Consider the following 20,613-nt stretch of genomic DNA (forward strand, 5'->3'; position numbering starts at 1 on the left):
GGTGGTCAGGCATTGGAACAGGCTGCCCAGGGAGGTGGTGGAGTCGCCATCACTGGAAGTGTTCAAAAAACGTATGGATGTGGCACTTCAGGACATGGTTTAGGGGACATGGTGGCGCTGGATTAATGGTTGGACTTGATGATCTTGAAGGTCCTTTCCAACCTTAGTGATTCTGTGATTTTGTGATACCTCCATGCCAGAGATTCAAAACTCAAGTTGAGAAGGCTTTGAGCAACTTTCCTTTGCTGGACTCCTTTGAGTAGGAGGCTGGACCAGAAGACCTCTGGAGATCCCTTCCAGCTTCTTTGTCCTGTGAGTCCCTGAAACACTTCCTGCTTCTTTGCCAGTTCATGCACATGTTGCATTAAGAATCCTGTGAGTTCTGAAGGAGTTAAATGGCTAACAGATGATGCAAAGAAGGGGTGAGGGGGCAAGTCAAAGGCACAGATTTGTTGGGATTAGGGCTGTCAACACTTCTAGTACCTCTCTGCCTCCTTTTTTAATTAGGACCGAAGACTGGAACTGAACCTCTCCAGCAGAGTGAGGAACAGTGTTGTGTAAAAGGTGTAATATGGATATGTGAAGCTCTCTTGGTGCTGCTGTCAGGGAGCTCTTCTCTTCGGAACTGGTCTTACTGAGAGCTCGGTGGAGGAGCAGCAATGGAGAATGCTGAACTCTGGTGTGTCATGCACCCAGTGATCCTTCGAGAAGTGAGATAACACCAGCACGTTGCACAGCCCCTCGTGGGCTGATCTGCTTCCTGACACGTCCCAAAGCAGCAAAGGAAGGAGAAAGATCACCAAGGCTTTTATTTGTTCTCCTCCTCTCAATTGCACCATAACTGCTATGTCTAAGAGGGTGATATGCTTCAGGCATTAAAAGGCAGTCTAGTACTTTTATTTCCTCTTACAGGGACCCTTTTAATGAACAGATTTGTTAAATGTGTTTCTTTAAATGCAGAGTACTGTTTGGCTATTTTCTTTCTTCTTTCTTTTACCTTCCAGGATTTAGGTCAATACAGCTATAGTAATGTACAAGCATTTCAGCAATTATCACCAGGTATGTTTTAAAATAAATGTCAGTATGTTGGCTCAAGGTAGAAAAGCTGGCATAGAGATATTCAGGTATGGGTGGCACTAAGCAAAACTCAGAGTATTGTTTACTATTTTATAATAAGATAATACGATTTGAGGGAAATGTCTGTAGTTGGGTCCCTATCCCTTTCAGTTTTGAGAGCCTGAGATGGTGAGAACACCAAAGCGAAAAGAAATGGACTGCTAATCTCTCCAGCCTCAGTAGGATTGGAGATGAACAGCTCTTCACACAACTGCAGCTGCACACCAGGCACATGCTTTTCTTCATTTAGCACTTGGGACTGACCAAACCCGGAGTCTGATGGACTGCTCGGTAGATGAGTATAAAAGTTCTTCTTTATCATAATTTGCACCGCACTGTTTGGTCAACTTCCATTATAGCTGTCTCCTATGATGATAGATAGCCCATAACACTTGAGTCACCCTATATTACTTCCCAAATTAAGTAAAGGAGGAAAAGAGCTTAAAATATTTATAATGAAAGCCTGCATATCAAGTTATAGATAACCTCAGTTCTGAGATGGAGTCAGATATCCTCATTTTTCTTGTGTAATTCTGGACATTTTGGTAGGAGTCTGACACAGGTCATAGCCCATGGGTTTCTGAGCAGCAGGCTGATAACACTATAAGTTGTGTCTGTGGGACCGAGGGATAGGAATATCCTTTACAGTGTGAGTAATAGACAGAATTGTTTTCTACAATGACCAAATATTATTTTTCATCAGCCCTGTAAAAAGTTTCAACCTGCCCTAATTTTCTCCATTGAATCTAATACAACTGGATTAAACTACAGGGGAGATGAGAACATAAATTTGATTCCTTTCATTCCATGTAATATTAGGGTTTGCATTCTTTCAAGCTGTAATAACCTCTAGACTTCAGCAAAATTGAAAACCTTTAAATAGTCTTTCACAACCTTTCAGCGTAGTAATGAAGTTTTAAGTGCTCACTGGGGATTTTCAGTTCAGAAAAATCTAAGCAGCAGTAGATATTAAAATCTAATGTTTACTTCAACTCTTCTACAGCCTAATGGGTTTTTCTGACAGTGTAATTTTTAAAAGGTTGGGTTTCATTTATTAATATAGTATACTCACCCTGGAAATCTTTCTTCTTTAAGGACTCTGGTGGGAGCCTTATACTTTGTTGGAGCACCTGAAAAGCCAGTTAGAACAGGGAAAAGAGAAACTTGCTAAGACCCGACTAGAACAACAAGCAGGTTAAAAAAACAAAAAAGCCTCATGATTTAAACACCACAGGAGGCAAAAAACAAATTAAGGATGTAGATTCCCTGTGTGCACATAATTACAAGTATGTGAGTCACTGGAGTCAGCACAGTTGCTCATCTACCTAAAGACCTAGAGAGGATGTCTGGCTGCACTCAATTCGGGTAGTAGCTAAACAGTTTTTATTTATTTATTTATTAAGCTGTTGCTCAAGGGGGTAGCAGTGGGGAGAGCAAATTGCAGGGTGAATTTACACTGATTAAAGGAACACAGTCTGTGTACACAGGCGTTTCTGAGACACAGTGTGGGACTGGAAGGATTCTGGTTTTGTGTGCTGCTAAATTAGTGGAAAAAAGAGGATCTGAATTTCATTGGTACAACAACAGTGTAAGTCCAGGAGGGATATTTTTTCATTGCTGTATTGTTCTATATACAATGTTTTATACATAAATATTTTTATTATGCATACAAACAGTTATTAGTATTTGCTGGAAATATATAGTAATGTGACTGGGAGCTTTGCTTCTTTTTATAATAATGCATTCAGATGGCACTTAGATATCTTTTGTTGATAGTTTTTCATCTTCTTCTTAAGTCGTAAAATAAAAATGGAAGGAAATACAGAAATAAGGACATAAGGAAATGATCTAAAATTCTTGTATCTGACCAATGAAAGTCCAGTGCTTCTAAAGCAACAAATTACAGTATATTTTCATTAAGAAAATAAACATGCAGGAGAGGGAAGATTTGCTTATGAATATCTCTTAAGTACATAAACACATGCAAATTAAAAGAAACAGGTCCCAATGTAGACATAGACGTAATAGCAAAACATCCCATGGCTGGTTTCTAATTTCTAGCTAATTTTGACTCATCAGCGTGTGCTTAACTTTAAGAGCATGTTTATTTCTAATGGTTAAACAAGATGCTATCAGGCTAACTACCAGTGCAGCACCCCAAGCCACCTACTGCAATCCCTGTTACAGGTCCTTGTTTGTCCATTCAGGCCAGTGCCGGCTTCTCAGGGAAATTGGTTTCCTGACTTGTCTATGATGCTGTTGCTCTCAGCTTGTACTTCATGGAGAAGTGTGAGGAGAGTCACAGATTGGTGGTCACAAGTAAGGGCTAAAGACTATTACTGAAGAACAGGAACGCCGGTGCTCAGCAACTTGCTCTTCCAATTCCTGGCAGACATACTTCAACCGTTGAGCACTCCTTGCTCAACAACAGCAAAGTGTTAGCATCTCAGAGGGTGTCAACTGTCGAACAGTGCATGACGGTATAGCTCTTCAATCTTCCCAAATCAAAAAGAGACTAGAGGCTTTAGGTAAAGGGAAAAGCTAAGAAGCCAGAGAGTTTTCTCAATATGGGGAGAAAAGCGTGACAGAGGGAGGGAGAGATACAAAGCATACGCTGAAAGAGGTTTGGGAGAGATGTTGCTGGTTCAGAAAATGCAGTCATACAAACATTGCAGGGAAAGTTACTGCCTGAGAAAGTCTTAAGAGACTGAAATGTGGAATTTCCCATTTCATGTCTCCTGTGATGCTCGGGATTAAATACTTTTGTTGTCTGAGACTTTCCAAGGAGCCACCTGAGTCCCTGTCACAGTATGGCTGGGGTGCTGCTGTGAGGGATGAAAATCTCTAGTCAGCTTTCTTCCCTGTCTCCAGATATATGAACTCTTTCTGACCATGTGAACGTAGCTTTATGCAGCATGTATAGTATAGAAATGCAGTGCCAGTGGAGCAAGTCACTTGCTCTTATTCTTTGCAGGCAAAAGTCCCATTCAAATGACTTTCACATGGAATTATTTAAATCAGTCTCGGGCAGATAGGAGAAGGAAGAAAACAAAAGATTAGGAGCAAGAAGGAATGCTGGCAGAGAAGGAAAGCAGGTTAGAAAGAATAATTGAGACCTAGAAAAAAAAATGACAAAAGGGATTACTCACACCTATGTTCTCACACAGTAACAGATGGAAGCAGGGGAATGAACAAAAGGGAAAATGCAATGCAAAGAAATGATAAGTTGAGGGATACAAAAAGCTCAGAACAGCTCATAACACACTCTCACTTGGCGTAACTCCACTGATTTTGTAGGTATTTGGAAGTGGCTTTACCAGAGCAGGCATGTATGTCAGACCCACAGAGGGGAGAAAAACCAGGTCTACTTCTAGAGAAGTCAAGGTGATGTCCTTGTCTTTCCTTAGAGTTAAGACATTGGTGTTCGGTCCCCACTCTCGGGAGATTTGTGTGCCTCTGCCATTCCTCACTGGTCTCCAGCTTTGTGCCCCAGTGGAGCAAAGCAGAAAATTCAGGCAGACCAAAATGAAAGCGCCAGGCAGCACAGTGGCAGATGAAAACACTGCTGGTGAAGACAGGCTAGTGGACTTCAGAGAAAATAATCTGAAGTATTAATGCATATGGCTGCTTTGAAATTAGCTATAACCACTAAGGAAAAAGACCAGGTTATCACTGTGGACAGGTCACCGTAAACCTCTGCTTACTATGCAGATGTGAAGCAGTCGATTAAGAAGTGACTGAGCCAAACTGGTTATCTGAGGAACTGGATACAGAATAATACTGAAAACATTGACAGTGCCATGATTTGAAAAGCTTCCCTTCTTCCAACTCTATGCTCAAGCAACTCTGTCTTGGAAAGATATAACAAGAGAGAAGGGCTTCAAAAGACAAATTTCTGGCACAGTTTAAGACAGACTGAGATTTTGGTTTGACCAGATCATCTTTCAAGGTCCCAGTTGTTGGACATGATCCAACTGCCAGGGCCATGTCTCCATTGCAGGATGGAGTGCTGTGCAGATATGACCAAATTAACTAAGCAAGAGATGGGCAGATATCTCACTCAGAATTTCATTCTCTGTCACTCCGGGTGCTTGAGATTACTATGTTTATAAAAAGTTTGGATATGCCATGGTGCTGCACTCTGCCTGCTGCCTTAAAAGTGACAATGCTAGATATAAACTTCTCTTGTCAGAGATTACTCATATGCCTTTCACCTTTCTCTGATTTTAGAATCATGTGAAAAGACAGACTGCGAAAAGAGTTCAAGATCATCCTAGTCTGTCTCTCTTTGACAGAGCTGGACCAACAAAGCCATGTGTCCTCACGGACATTTGTCTATCTTTGAGACCGAAGCATGGACGTTCCACAGCCTGCACATCTACCACTGTCATGAAAATTAGATTATTTTCTTTGCTTTTAAAGAAGTCTTTTTTTGGTGCTTGCTATCATCTCTTTCAGTCTCATGAAATGATCAGTTGTAGAACATTCCCATTTCTCTTTCCAGATGCTCTCTAAACAGTGTACAATTTTCTTGAGTTTCTTCAAAACTCAGCACAGCATTTTAGCTGGAGATTCTTCAGTGCTGGATGATTATTTTGTGAGCATTTCTCTATGCTTCTTGATCTCTCATGACAGCATTTTTGAAACAACAGGGCTTTGGTTATTCACATTAGTAAGGTGGTATCCTTTTTAAATTTTACACTTTGTTCTGTCATGTAGGTGACTAATGGAAATATAAGAGAACAGCAGACTCAGGTGCAAAGCACTGCAGAGCCCTGCTTGATATAGTCCTCTGTTTGATAATCAATCACTGGTAGCTCCATTTAAACTATGTTTTTCCAGCAGTTATACACAGGCTGAAGTAATTTTCCACAGAACCGTTCTCCCTAGCTTTCTCATGAGATGGTGTCAAACGCCTTACCAAAGAGAAGGTGTGTGACGCTATCTCCTATAGCTTCCATATCCACTAGTCATTCTCCTGTCACAGGAAGAAATTAGATTGTTTTGATGTGATTATTCCTGACAAATCAACTCAGACTGTTGCTTATCTTGTTTTCTTTACAGGGCTTATAAAAAGTCCTTTGTTCAATTTCTTGTTCCACTGCTTTTTGGGGTTTTGAAATTGAGCTGGTAATTCTCTGGCTCCTCCTATATAAATATCAGCTTTCTGTTGGACCTTCTCAGTTTTCTAATATGTCACTAGCCACCCAGGAATCCTCAAAAATAGTGACTGTGACATTCCTTCAGCCAGATCTTTAAATACAATAGCTGAGCTAATTACTTTTTAACTTCTTATTTGCCTGCATTAACTTGAGATGTAAGTCCACTGTCATTCGTATTGCTGGCTACCATATTGTGGCTGGCCTCTGTAGTAAAGACAGATACAAAAAAGCAGTAAGCTTTGGTCTTCTCATCACTACATGTTGATAATTTTTCCTTTGGAAGTTGTGTTCCAACACATTTTTTCATCTCTTAGTATTACTAATGTTCTCGAATGATTTCTAGTTATGCACCATGTCACTTCGTAGCTGTATCTCATTTCATGCTTTTGTGAATCTCTCTCTATTGTCTTTTGCTATTTCTGTACAGCTGTCTGTAAGCTGACATAATTTTTCCCTCCTGTATGTCTTCAAGTATTCCTGGTAAGTGAAGAGATTGTTGTTTACTGAACTATCTCTGTTAGTTTCTCCTTATAGTTTGCACTTGTGTCCTTAGTACAGTCATGTTGAGGAACTGCTGTTTCTCCTTGACTGTTTTTCCCTTTCAGCTTAGTTCCTGGAGAGCTGAGCAGACATTTTTTGAGGTTATCAATATTTTGAATGACATTGGTTTCTGTTTTGTTGTTCTTTCTCCATAATGATGCTCGCTTGAACTGTTTTCTATATTCAGGTTTTCAAATTACTCATGCCATTAGTTAGCATCAAACATAGAAATACTTTATTTCTGGAGGTTTCTCTGCCATCTGTATCGACTAGTTGTTGCCAGAGCATCTGAAGGAGAATGGGATTGTGTGGCCTGGTATATCCAGTTTCCATTGGTTGCCTGCGTAGGTGAAATGCTTGAGTGCTGCCAAGTCCTTTCATTTAGATGATTCTGCTTATTGCACATAAAAGCCTATTCCACCAGATCATCCTGTTTTGGTGAACTTTAATAGATTCCCCACCACATATATTTCCCTTTAATCATTACTTAAGAGCCCTTCAGCTTCTCAAAAGCCCTCTGCATTCTGGGATCTCAGAGCAAATATATATGTCCTTAATATTTGACATATCAGATCCTTCCTTTTTCCTTTACCTGTTCTTCTTGAGCAAGTTTCGTCTCACCTCATATGCTAGTTCTGAGAATGTGATTAGATTGAACCTCTTAGGCCAAGTAAGCAATAATTTTGATCATGTATGAAGACTTCAATCTTCTCCTGTTTATTCCACATACTTGTGTATGAAGACGTCTAAAATAATCACTGAGTTTGATCCATTATTCTCTTCTTTGTCTCCTCTCTGATCCTATTTTGAATAGAAACATCCCCCCCCAAATGTTATGGCCTGACCAGATAACTCCTGTTAATACAGGAGTGGTGGCTTGCTTGCTTGATCACCTCTCCCTCTCAGTCCCCAAGGCATAGGCTTTACTGGCTCATGTGCAAAGATTGACCTCTGGTGGATTAGAGGGGCTACTGGTGTGACCCATTTGGGCTGCTCCTGCATCTCCTATATATCTATATACTTTGGAGCTGAGGCTCCCGAGAGTGGCAGGGGAGACCTTAGTTGGTATTTCCTGCATCTGTATGAGCTGGAGCCTGATGGCTCCACAGGTGATCTACCTACTTCATTTGTCTTGAATTATAAACCCGAGGGTTTTAGATGTGTTTTATTTATAAACACAGCCCAGAGAGGGAAGTGCAGCATGTGGGAAGCCAGGAGGAAATAACTTCTCTGCAGCTGCATTGAATGTCCTTGATACCCATTCACCAAATCAAAAATGGTGATTACTTGTGGAAGAGCCTGTGAGCAGCTATCTGGAAATCACAACATGGTCTTGAGCTTGCAATGTAGACTCAGAACTTCATTTTCCTCTGAATGCCCCTTTTCTGTGGATATATTTGAGAATTTTATTCTGGACAGTATATGCAACCCAAGCAAGGAGTGTGCTTTACTGTAGTCTACACTGTGTGTTGTCAAATTAGCTTTAACACCAGTGGTACAGGATTCACCTTTTCACCCACTGCACTCTTCAACCCAGCTACAGCAGCGCAACAAGTGTGTGTCCAGCACAGTGTAAATCAGCATGCTTACTTCTAGATTTTTCATGTGTTATGTTTTGGTTTTCATAGGTATTTTAATTTCCACAAAACTACATCTGTGGGCAGTGTTTTCCCCTGCTTGAGAAGGGGAGATGGGTGCATATTCATTTCCAGGATGGTATAAATAACACAGAGAAAAATCAATTATCTGAAAAATTCAGGGAACACGTGGGTTGCTATTCTGCTGGTGGGTCCCCTCTGGGCTGCCAAGGAGAATTGTCCAGCCCAGAGTGTGCCCAGAGAGGTACCTGCCCCTGAGCTGCACAGCTGGAATTGGTCTCCTCTTGGGGCACTTGGTCCTTCTCAGGCTACCAGGCAGTCCAGTGGGAGAGGAAGACACAGGGATGGAGGAGGAAGTTAGCTCTTGGTCAAGTGCCTTGTGGTGAGGGCGGTCACTTCATCCTGGAGTGGTTTCCTTATGTCAGCAGAGAGAGGAGAGGAATCCAGGAACTTCTTTTCTCCAGCTGACTTTTTCAACCAAGAAGCATTCCCCCCTCACCTGCTCACTACTTTTGGAAGGGGTTTGCTTTTTTTTTTTTTTCCCCCCTGGAAGTTACATGATTTCTTTAAAAGAATTGATTTTTCACAGAGGGATGCTGAGAAACATATTGAAGTGCAGGAGTTGGGTGGACACGAAACTGCTTCTGGTCTTCTTTTAACTGTCTTCCTGCTGTTAGAAATTTTTTTTTTTAAATTGTGTGTAAATACGTTTCACATGCTACTGTGAAAGATCCAGTTAGTTAAGAACTGCATGAGCTGCTTTTACATTACAGACTTAGATTGGATAAATAAGGGGAAATTCCAGGGCGGGGGAGTGGCAATGGGGGAGGCTGAATTACAGACAGTAACTGTTGCCAAATCCTATACATTTTAAACAACAAAAAATGATCTTTTTAAGCTCTTTTCTTTTGGCAGTGCATTGTGTTGAACTGCTCTGATGGACGAGACTACAAAGCCATGGGGAAATTCTTCAAAGATTTGGCACAATCTGGAGCCTTGGTGTGCTTTGATGAATTTAATCGTATAGAGCTGGAGGTAATTGTAGTACCAGTTTCTTAGCAAAGTTGGTATTCAACGAAAGTGACAAGCTTGACAACTTCATTAACAGTACTGACATTAAACAACATTGACTGAAGCTTACTGTTAAATGAAAAAAAAAAACCCCACCAATTTTAGTACATTTTAATCAAACTCAACCGGTTGTCTATGCCAAGCCCGCCCTTGTGATTTTTTTATGGTTTCTGCATTCTTTACTGTAAATGTAGCCAGAGAAATATTGCTGTTGCAACCTTCCTGAGCACAGTGACAGAGGGAGGTTTGTGGGGAGACGTTGTATTTTGTTTGTGATAGATTAGCGGCAAGATTTCTCTTCCACACTGGTATGCAACCTGCCACTCATACTGTCTTGAAAGACAGGAGTTAACTTTCATCTGCAGAAAGCTCACAGCCAGGGAGAGAGACTGCTTTAATACCACATTTATTACCTTGTTGGGAAGGGGGGGACAATAAAAACCAAAAAGCAATCCTACAAAGAGGGTTCTGCAACAAATGAGAGCTCTGGGTGGTGGCGTTTTTTTCATAATTCAGAATAGCATTTAAGAAGGTAATTTATTACACTTGCACAAAGCATAATTTAATGTCCATATAGTGGAATACTGCATAATGTATTTTCTTGTATAAACTGAGGTGATCTGGTTGATCTTTCATAGCTCTTACATTTTTCTGATTTTTTTTCCTTCTTTTTAAGTCACAGCTATTGGCAACCCTTGGTAGAAGGCACTGACATTGAATTAAGTTATAACCACTCATTTCAATTTCTGCTGCTGATGTAGCAGAGAAACAGGCTTTAAAAATAGAATATGCTTGCTGTATTTTCCATTATCTTGTATTAGACCATTAGAGATACATAGCTATTTCTGGAAGATGCTACGGCTTTAACATTTTCATTCATTTAGCAGGGTATCATTTGATGTATAGGGTATTTTCCAATGCATTGGGCAATTTATTAGCTTAAGGGTGTGATGGATTTTTGTTTTTATTACATTTAGTAGCAAATTAAAACATTGGTTTAAAGTTTAAAAACAAATGTACTGGTGTTTTCAAACCAAAAGTGTGTCAAAGAGCTTGCTTTGCACTTCCCTTCTATGCTCTTTGTAGCTGTGGTAGCCGTTCAGCAAATGTTGACCCATAGGACACCGGGTCTGAGCAGGTGCAGGTGTGGGAAGATAAGTCTGGACTCACCCCCCGCTATGTTTATTATCAGCAATTTGGGTGGGCTGGCAGAGTGGAGCTGTCAAACAATGCAAAGGGACCAACAGTAGAACAACTTTGCCAGGGTGGACAAAATTATACGATCATTTCGTCCTTATCTCTGTTTGCTCCTCCGCTAGACCGGAGAAAGATTTTCTCACTGGATTGCGGTACCATGAAGAGCAACTGCACCTGCACTGGTTCTTTTTCAATGGAAGGGCAGCGTGCGCTCCTTTTTATATTAGAGTGCAGCGTACACCAAGTAAATGCCCGAGTGAAATCGCTTTTGCCTTTGTGCACTTTTTTCCTTTGCCCACTGACAGGAGATCCCTGAAGACCAGCACTGAGCTCCTCTTCATTAGAAGCCAGTTTTCAATTTAAATTTTAATTAGAATGGTTGGCTTAATACTTACCATTCGCTGTAAGTTCTGCATGCGACTGATCAACACTGAAAAGAATACTTCTTGGTTTTATTTCCAAAAACTAAGTTCCTTTTCTGTAAGAGGTTTTTTGCTGGCAGTTAAGATTATTTTGGCTCATTCCGTATAGTTTAATTTTTGAATGGGGTTCGTGTTTGTGAAGGGACATTCCTTTTTCATTCCTTTAATGTAAGGTCACCTAGAACCTGGATTCTTACATTAACTTAGGGCTAGGATACAGTTAAGGTTAGGGTTAAACTGCATACACGTGCAGTCCTAAATGTGCTTTTTATCATTTTTATGATCCATTATGATATATTATATTATGTTATATTAATATATTATCATACACTGGATATAATGATATATACTTGATGAGATTCAACTGGAGGATTACAGCTTTCCAGTGTTGATTTTACTTGTCTTTTTTATAATTATGTTTTGTTTTTCTTCTGAGACCTAGCTTGAATTCTAGATATCTACGAACCAGAAAACAAACCATTAGGACATCTAAATATTACGTATGTGGTATTTCTGGTCCTCAAACTGCTGAAGAAATTTATTTCCGAAGAAAGAAGTGCCATACAAATGGTAAAGGATTTTATTTAACCAAAAGGCAATATACCTGATTAGGGAATTTCTCAGCCTCTGGCAGCCAGAGGCTGCCGTAGACGGAGTGAGCTGGTACGGGATAACTTTGGTAGAGGCCACCCAGACATTTGAATGGTCTGATATCATTCGAAGGCTTTTATAGCGTCTTTAGAACAGTGCCTGGAAATCCATCAGAGGCCAGTAGGTATCTTCTAGCTCAGGTTGCTGGTCAATCCCCACAATCACTCCCAGCCACTACTCATTATCACCGTAATTGCCTGGCAGTAGGACAGTTGGGTCTGTGTCGGAGCATTAACATCAGAGCTGTGAGTCAGGAAAGACTTTGGGGGTTCTGAGGCTTTTTCATGTCCTAAAAAGAGCTCAGATCTAACACAGCTCCTAGTCTGTAGACTTCAGTTGCAAAAAAGGATCCATCTTTACAACATGTCTGATTTCTTCCCTCAGTCCAATACTGTGACGTCAGTCTCATCTGCACAAGCTTGGCTAAGCCACTATCATCCACTCCCACCCTTGACTCTAGAAATTCACAAAGTTATTCATTCCTCTGTAAGTGTCAAAATGGATGAGATGAGATAAAAACATAGACTGTAAATGTCCTGTAGGGAGAACCACTGGGAAATCTACTGGGAATTTCACCGTTAAAGTGAGTAGATCCAAAGTTTTACTCATCATCTTTAATTGCTCTACAAAAGCTCTAATACTGTCACTCTTAATTTTGTATGAGTATTTGCACAAAAACATTCAGAATACACAGTGGGATTTTTGAAATTTCTAAATATTTTTCCAGTCACACCCTTGAAAATTTTCTTAATGACACACTGTAGGAAAGAATAAATGGCAGAAACAGGGAATAAAATATTCCCTTAGAATTCTGAGTATTAAGATCTAAATGATTATAAGTTCACTACTGGTATTACAGCGTCTGCAACTGTGTCACATGGGTAAGTATTTACAAGAAGTTCAGACTGCAGAGGAAGCTAGCTAATACGCCACTGCATCAGGCCAGATATTACATAATAATGGATCTCACAATTCAAATAACCTCAGAATTTCTCTCATTTCATAGAAAGATATTATGCTGCTTCTGCGTGCTTAAAGAAAGTACACTTTGACACAGCTATAATCACAAGAAAAGTAATACTCTAACAGGAAAATGAAATAGGACATTATCATGCTGGTAGATAGCAAAAGAAGTGAACTCATCTTTTCTGCAAGTGCATTCCCCAAACTAGAGGTAAAAACAGTGATTTAATTTTTGTAATAAAAATTCTAAGAGAAAGAAATCCAACCTTTTGCGTTCTGACCCCAACAATATTTGTTATTCATAATAAAGTGTTTGGATTAGTAGCCTCAGCTATTTTACCTTTTTTTTTTTTTTTTCCCTTTAATCTCTTCCTTGTGGTCTGTTGTGTTTTTTTTTTACAATGCCTGAATAAGTAACACAATTCCAAGTGTGGAAACGGTAGCTCTGAGGGAGCTGTAGAGAAATAAGCAATACAGTCTTACAGTATTGTCCTGGTTTCAGCTGGGACAGAGTTAATTTTCTTCGTAGAAGCTAGTATGACACTATGTTTTGGATTTGGGATGAAAAAATGTTGATAACATACTGATGTTTTTAATTGTTGTTGAGCAGTCAAGGACTTTTCAGCTTTCCGTGCTCTGGCCTGCCAGTGAGAAGTCTGGGGGTGCTCGGGGAGCTGGGAGGGGACACAGCCAGGACAGATGACCAGGCTGGCCAAAGGGATATGCCATACCATACGACGTCATGTCCAGTATATAAACTGGGGGAGATGGCCGGAGAGGCGCTGCAGCTTGGGAACTAACTGGGCATCGGTCAGCGAGCGGGTGGTGAGCCATTGTGCTGTGCATCACTTGTTTTATATATTTTTTATCATTATTTTTATCATTACTATTATCCTTTTTATTTTCCCTGTCCTATTAAACTGTCTTTATCTCAACCCACGAGCTTTACCCTCTTTCTTTTCTGATTCTATGGGGGAGGATGAGCGAATAGCTGTGTGGTTGCTTTGGCTACCTGCTGGGTGAAGCCACAACAATATATATATATACCTGATGTGAGTTGGGAGTAAAGCCCCCATTTAGGATAATTCCAACAATTTCTCTTATTTATAAATGCCAATAACAAAGCAGATATTAGATACCTTGAAAACAACTACTAGCTCAATCACGGGCTGAAGAAATTTTTGCGTCAATGGATACCACCTTCTTCAAGAATATTTCGTAGCATGACCATCTTTGCCCTAGCTGGGCCAAAGTGGGGGTGAAAGAGCTTTCACACGTTATTTCTGCTGGTTATCTGGAGAAAGCTAATTCATCCAGGTGCGCTGCCTTTCTGGTGATCACATGGCCTGATGCAATGACTCCTTCCTCCTCATGCCTGAGCGGCCGTCTGGGTGGGTGGTACGCTTAGGGTGGGTGGCATCCTATGGGAGCTCCAAAAGGAGAATGACAAAGGAATCCTATTGATATATACTTGCTGTGGTCATTCTGGGGTTCAAATCAAGCAGATGTAGGGAGTCAAAAAGAAGAGACTTTTTTGGCTCCCTACACCTGCTTGATTTGAACCCCAGCATGTACTTTCCCTCATTTCCAATTTTTGTATCTTCATGCCCAGCAGCACCCTTCTCTTCCCAGCTTCCTAACATCACCTGCCCATTCTCTGCCACTGATTAAAGTCCAGTTTGGGTTCCTTATTTTTATATTATCTTCTAAAAACTGAAGCAAGCACACAGGTTCAGGTTTAACACTATCCTTATAATCATGTGCTCTACTCTGGGAAAATGATAGAAATGTTTATTTGAAATTATTTGAAATTATTTGAGTCTTCCAAAGATGACTTAGTGCTTCCTCCCACATCTGAGGAAAAGGACAGATTCTGCCTGCTGTAACCTTCACTCTCAGTTGCCCCCAGGCAACTGTCTGCTCCCAGGGGTGCTATTCAAGCTGTCACACTGAGGTCTACAAGAGTGACCTGTGTTGCATGCGAAGACTTATGTATTACAAGATCATCTCTCACTTTTTACAGCATTTACACTTTTTAATTTTTGGAAACACAAATGCTGTATACTGGGAGGTGCTCACTTCCAGCCTGTGCTTTCCAAACCAAAATCAATAAGAGTAACACAGCTCATATTTCTTCCTTCTCTGAGACAGAGGTAAGGGAAGATCCATCCTGCTCTCAGGTATGATTTCCTGATCTATAACCAGTTCCCTCACCTGCAGCCCACTCTGGCACGTTGATCTTTGTGCATTCAAAATATTGGTAAAATAGATTGCAGTACCATGACCAGCTTTTCTGCCACCTTGAAAACATGTGACACCCTCCAAGTATAGGATGTGGTTAGCTGAAGGCACTGAGTTGAGCAGGCAGAGTGCTAAGGGAATCTTGCACCATACCCATACGCTGCCCAATGCTGGTCCTTCGTGCTAGGGGTTCATGTTGTAGGTGGTTTTGGCTTGCTAGGATTATGAGGGGAAGCAGTCAGCAGGTTAATGTCAGGAGGGGCGATGAGATTTGGTCGATGCCGGTTCAATGGGTTAGGTGTTTATGGGGGTAGTAGGTTGTGAGTAGTCATTGGAGGGTGAGGAATGGGTAGTGTAGGTGATTTGATAGGGGAGTTGTTTTAAGTGTAACTCGTATAATGCCGTACCCTCCTAATTTTAGGAGAAGTGCAGCTAGTAATATGGATCCTGCAATTGGGGCTTCTACGTGGGCTTTAGGAAGCCATAGGTGGAGTCCGTACAGGGGTGCTTTTACTATGAATGCTGTTAGTAGGGCCAGGCTGGATAGGAGGCCGGGTCAGGAGTCGGTGAGTAGGGGGTGGGTTAGTTGTAAGATTGGAAGGCTTAGGGTGCCAGTTTGTGTGTGTAGGTGGAGGATAGAGACTAGTAGTGGGAGAGAGATGATGAGGGTGTAGAATAGTAAGTAGATGCCTGCGCTTAGACTTTCTGGTGGATTTCCTCATCGTGTGATCATGATAAGGGTGGGGATTAGGGTTGCTTCAAATGAGATGTAGAATAGTGTGAGTTCGGTGGCTGAGAAGGCTAGTACGATGAATGGTTGGACTATTACTAGGGCTGCAATGAATGTTCGTTTTCGTGCTAGGGGTTCATGTTGTAGGTGGTTTTGGCTTGCTAGGATTATGAGGGGAAGCAGTCAGCAGGTTAATGTCAGGAGGGGCGATGAGATTTGGTCGATGCTGGTTCAATGGGTTAGGTGTTTATGGGGGTAGTAGGTTGTGAGTAGTCATTGGAGGCTGAGGGAGGCGATTAGGATGCTATATGTGGTGGTGTTAATCCATAGGAATTTTGGGGGGGACAGGAGGGTTGTTGGGAGGAGCATGATTGTAGGGAGGATGATTTTTAGCATTGTAGTAGGTTTAGGTTGTGTAAGTGGTCGGAGCCGTGGGTTCGTGTAGAGGCTACTAGTATTGCTAGGCCAATACCTGCCTCGCAGGCTGAGAATGCTAGTATGAGTACTGGTATTAGGGTGAATGTCGCTGCTTGATTTTCGATTGGCCAGGTAGAAAGGGTGACGTATATAGATAGTATCATGCTCTCTAGGCAGAGCAGGGCGGAGATTAGGTGGGTTCGGTGGAAGGCCAGTCCTAGGCCACTTAGGGCAAAAGCTGAGTAGAAGCTTAGGTGTAAGAGGGACATAGAGAAAGTCATAGGATCAGGCTATGGTTGGTTGAGTCGAAATCAACTGTCTTGATTAGACTAACTTTCTATGTCTATTCTGCTCACTCTAGGCCCCCTTGGGTTCATTCATAGATTAGTCCTAGCGTAAGTAGGAGTAGCATAACGGAAGCCCAGGTTAGAGTAGCGAGGGGAGATTGGAGTTGGTGGCTCACGGGAGTGGGAGTAGGAGGGCAATTTCTAGGTCGAATAGCAGAAATAGAATGGCCACTAGGAAGAATCGAATTGAAAATGGAAGTCGTGCGGAGCCAAGGGGGTCAAAGCCACATTCGTAGGGAGATAGTTTCTCTGAATCTGGATTTGTTTGGGCGAGTCAGAAGTTTAGTGAGGTGAGGAGGATGCTTAGGATGAGGGATGAGGTGAGTATGAAGGTGATTATGTTTATTGCTTTCCTCTGGAGTTAAACCAGATTCTAGGGATTGGAAGTCACTTGTAATTGATATACTAGGAAGGCAGGATCCTCATCAGTAGATGGTTATGTAGAGGAATAGTCAGATAACGTCTACAAAGTGTCAATATCAGGCAGCTGCCTCGAAGCCAAAGTGGTGGTTAGATGTAAAGTGGAATTTAATTAGTCGGAGGAGGCAGACTGATAGGAATGAGGATCCAATGAGTACGTGAAGTCCATGGAATCCTGTAGCAATGAAGAAGGTTGAGCCATATACGCCATCGGCGATTGAAAATGGGGCTTCGTAGTATTCTATTGCCTGGAGGGCTGTGAAGTAGAATCCTAATAGGATTGTTAGGGCTAGGGCTTGGATGGCTTGTTTTCGGTTGCCCTCTGTGATGCTGTGATGTGCTCATGTCACTGTGACACCGGCGGCTAGGAGGATGGCTGTGTTTAGTAGTGGCACTTCTATGGGATTAAGAGGTGTGATTCCGGTTGGAGGTCATTGGGCGCCTAATTCTGGGGTGGGGACTAGGCTGGAGTGGAAGAATGCCCAGAAAAATCCTAGGAAGAAGAACACTTCGGATGTAATGAATAGAATTATTCCGTATCGTAAGCCTTTTTGGACAGTAGGGGTGTGGTGGCCTTGGAACGTACTTTCCTGTATGATATCACGTCATAATTGTAGTATGACTAGGATTATGGAGAGTAGGCCCAGGGCCTGTAAATTTTGTGCATGAATCCTTTCAGAAATGTGCTTTTCCCATTAGTCAAACTTCTTCTGATATGTATCTCTGTATATCAATGATGGTTGTCTATTTTTGTTAATTTTACAATACTTGTTTATTTTACAGTCTTGCAAGGCTGTTCAATTTTCACTGCTGTTATGTGACATCCTCTTCTGCAAGGTACCGCTTTAATATTGGGGTTTTTTTTTAATTTAATCTGCACGTGTTCACACAGCAGCCTTGAGAACAGCATGCCGTGATGATTTTCCTTACAAATGGAGGGAATAGCTGGCTTTTCCTATTCATTTTCCAAAAGTCACTTCATAAATTCAGCTGGTTTGTGACCACTGAAGCCATCCTGGGTAGGTTCTGCTGCTTACTTATTTCAATAAGTGAATTTTTAAACTAATTGTCATGGCTTAGCCCCAGCCGGCAACCAAGCCCCACACAGCCACTCGTTCACTCCCCCACAGTGGGACGGGGGAGAGAATCGGAAGAGTAAAAGTGAGGAAACTCACGGCTTGAGATAAAGACAGTTTAACAGGTAAAGCAACAGCCGCGCACACAAGCAAAGCAAAACAAGGAATTCATTCACCACTCCCCATGGGCAGGCAGATGTTCAGCCATCTCCAGGGAAGCAGGGCTCCATCACGTGTAGTGGTTTCTTGGGAAGACAGACGCCATAACTCCGAATGTTTCAATACTCTTTCTTTGAAAGCTTCAAAGATGACTCAAGATAATTAATTGCTGCAATACTTTATTTTCTTATGGGTTGCATTGATACTCATGACATGGGGGTGAAATGTCAGCTATTTATAGAGTCTTTTGCAAAAAAATGAAGTAGGAAAACATTTATTTTATCCTTAAATAATAATTATACTTTAAAATAATCCTTTATTATACCCTCCTAAAATTCTCATGCAACGTACCTCTCGCTATCTTTTATATCAGATGTGTTCAGTTTAGAAGACAGAGCACCAAGCATCTTGAGATCTAACATCTGGATCTGGACTTTTTTCTGCTACATAAAAATTTTTGCAGGGCAAAGAGTGTGCTCTGGTAATGCTTGCTAGCACCTTCGCTAATTATGCAGAAGGCAGAAGAGGATTTAGATCATTCCTCCAAAGGTCTGCACTAGCTCTGTAGTACTAGTCTTGGTAAAAACCTTTAACATATATGTAGTAAAGCAACTCGTAATCCTGACCTTACAGGAGTCAAAGAAAGCCTGGCCATTAATTTTGAAGGCATTATATGCTCTCCTGCTAATTTAGCAAAGCATGTTGGCATGGGACTAACGAAAAGAACGACTCAAATTGGTTTACTTGACTGGGGCTTGGATCTGTGCAGATTTCAAAATGTATAGAATATATGTGCTTTTAAATCAATTTTTCTCTTGCGACTACAGTCCTATAAAACTTTGATTCTTTATTGGACAGTTGTTTTGCTTAGGACAATGGTCTTATCTTTAAGTGAACAACTCACACGCCAGAGTGCTATTTTCTTCATGGACATATTAGCAAATTTATACTGAAATCCACTTTAAAATCTATTCTTCCCTTGCTATATTTTTGCCTGTTTATTTTATGTGCAATGAGTAGATATTCTAAGTGGCCAAAGATGATACTGTAGCAGAGTTGTTTGTCACCCTGGCCATTTTAAATCTGACTGTGCACTAACTGAATGCCATCCAAAGGGACCTGGACAAGCTCGAGAAGTTGGCCCATGTGAAATTCATGAGGTTCAACAAGGCCAAGTGCAGGGTCCTGCACCTGGACCTGGGCAACCCCCAGTATCAGTACAGACTGGGGAGTGAACGGATTGAGAGCAGCCCTGACGAGACGGACTTGGGGGTACTGGTGGATGAAAAATTGGACATGAGCCGGCAAGGTGCACTCACAGCCCAGAAGGCCAACCATATCCTGGGCTGCATCCAAAGCAGCGTGGCCAGCAGGTCGAGGGAGGTGATTCTGCCCCTCTACTCCCCTCTTTGGTGAGACCCCACCTGGGGTCCTGCGTCCAACTCTGGAGCCCTCAGCACAGGAAAGACATGGACCTGTTGGAGCGGGTCCAGAGGAGGGCCACAAAAATGATCAGAGAGATGGAGCACCTCTCCTGTGAGGACAGGCTGAGAGACTTGGGGTTGTTCAGCCTGGAGAAGAGAAGGCTCCAGGGAGACCCTATTGCAGCCTCCCAGTACTTAAAGGGGTCTTATAAGGAAGATGAGGGCAGACTTTCTGGCAGGGCTTGTGGTGGTAGGACAAGGGGTAATGGTTTTAAACTAAAAGAGGGTAGATTCAGACTAGATCTAAGGAAGAAATTTTCCCAATGAGGGTGGTGAAACACTGGCCCAGGTTGCCCAGAGAGGTGGTAGATGCCCCATCCCTGGAAACAATCCAGGTCAGGTTGGACAGGGCTCTGAGCAACCTGATGTTGTTGAAGATGTCCCTTCTCCTTGCAGGGGGGTTGGACTAGATGGCCTTTAAAGGTCCCTTCCAACCCAAACTATTCTGATTCTATGAATTTTTCATTATTTGAATTTTGATTATTTGTCATTAAATGTATATGAAAGTCGCACGCGAGTAATGGGACCGATATGTTCATGGCATGTAAAAGACTCAATTGCATATCAACAATGTATTTGACTATGCTGGTATCTATTTCAAGTATATAAATTTCCCAAATTGATGACCACACGTCTGTTGATATATTTCATCCCGGTGAAAGACTTCAGTATTTTCCCCAAAGAAAATACATCCCGTATTTCATTTCCTCATGCAGCTAATGTTGAGAGAGTTGAGTTTATTTAACCTGAGGGCTCAAGACAATGTTTTCTTATTTGTTTATTTGTTTAAAAGAAGAGCTAGGTCGCTATACTTAAGTGTACTGCCCTGTTTCTTTGAAAGTGAATGGAAAAACAACTTCTAGTTGACTTGAATGTTTGAAAGGATTTCTTCTGAAAAGGCAGATTCTTCTGTTGGAATTTTTTATTTCCTTACCTTCAGCAGGGCCAGACTTTAAAGGCTTGAAAGCAGCTCCCATTGATTTTTCTGAAAGTCCCTAATCAATTATCCAAGAAAGAAA

This window comes from Phaethon aethereus (assembly GCF_964289735.1).
Source record: "Phaethon aethereus genome assembly, chromosome: 1".
NCBI lineage: Eukaryota > Metazoa > Chordata > Aves > Phaethontiformes > Phaethontidae > Phaethon > Phaethon aethereus.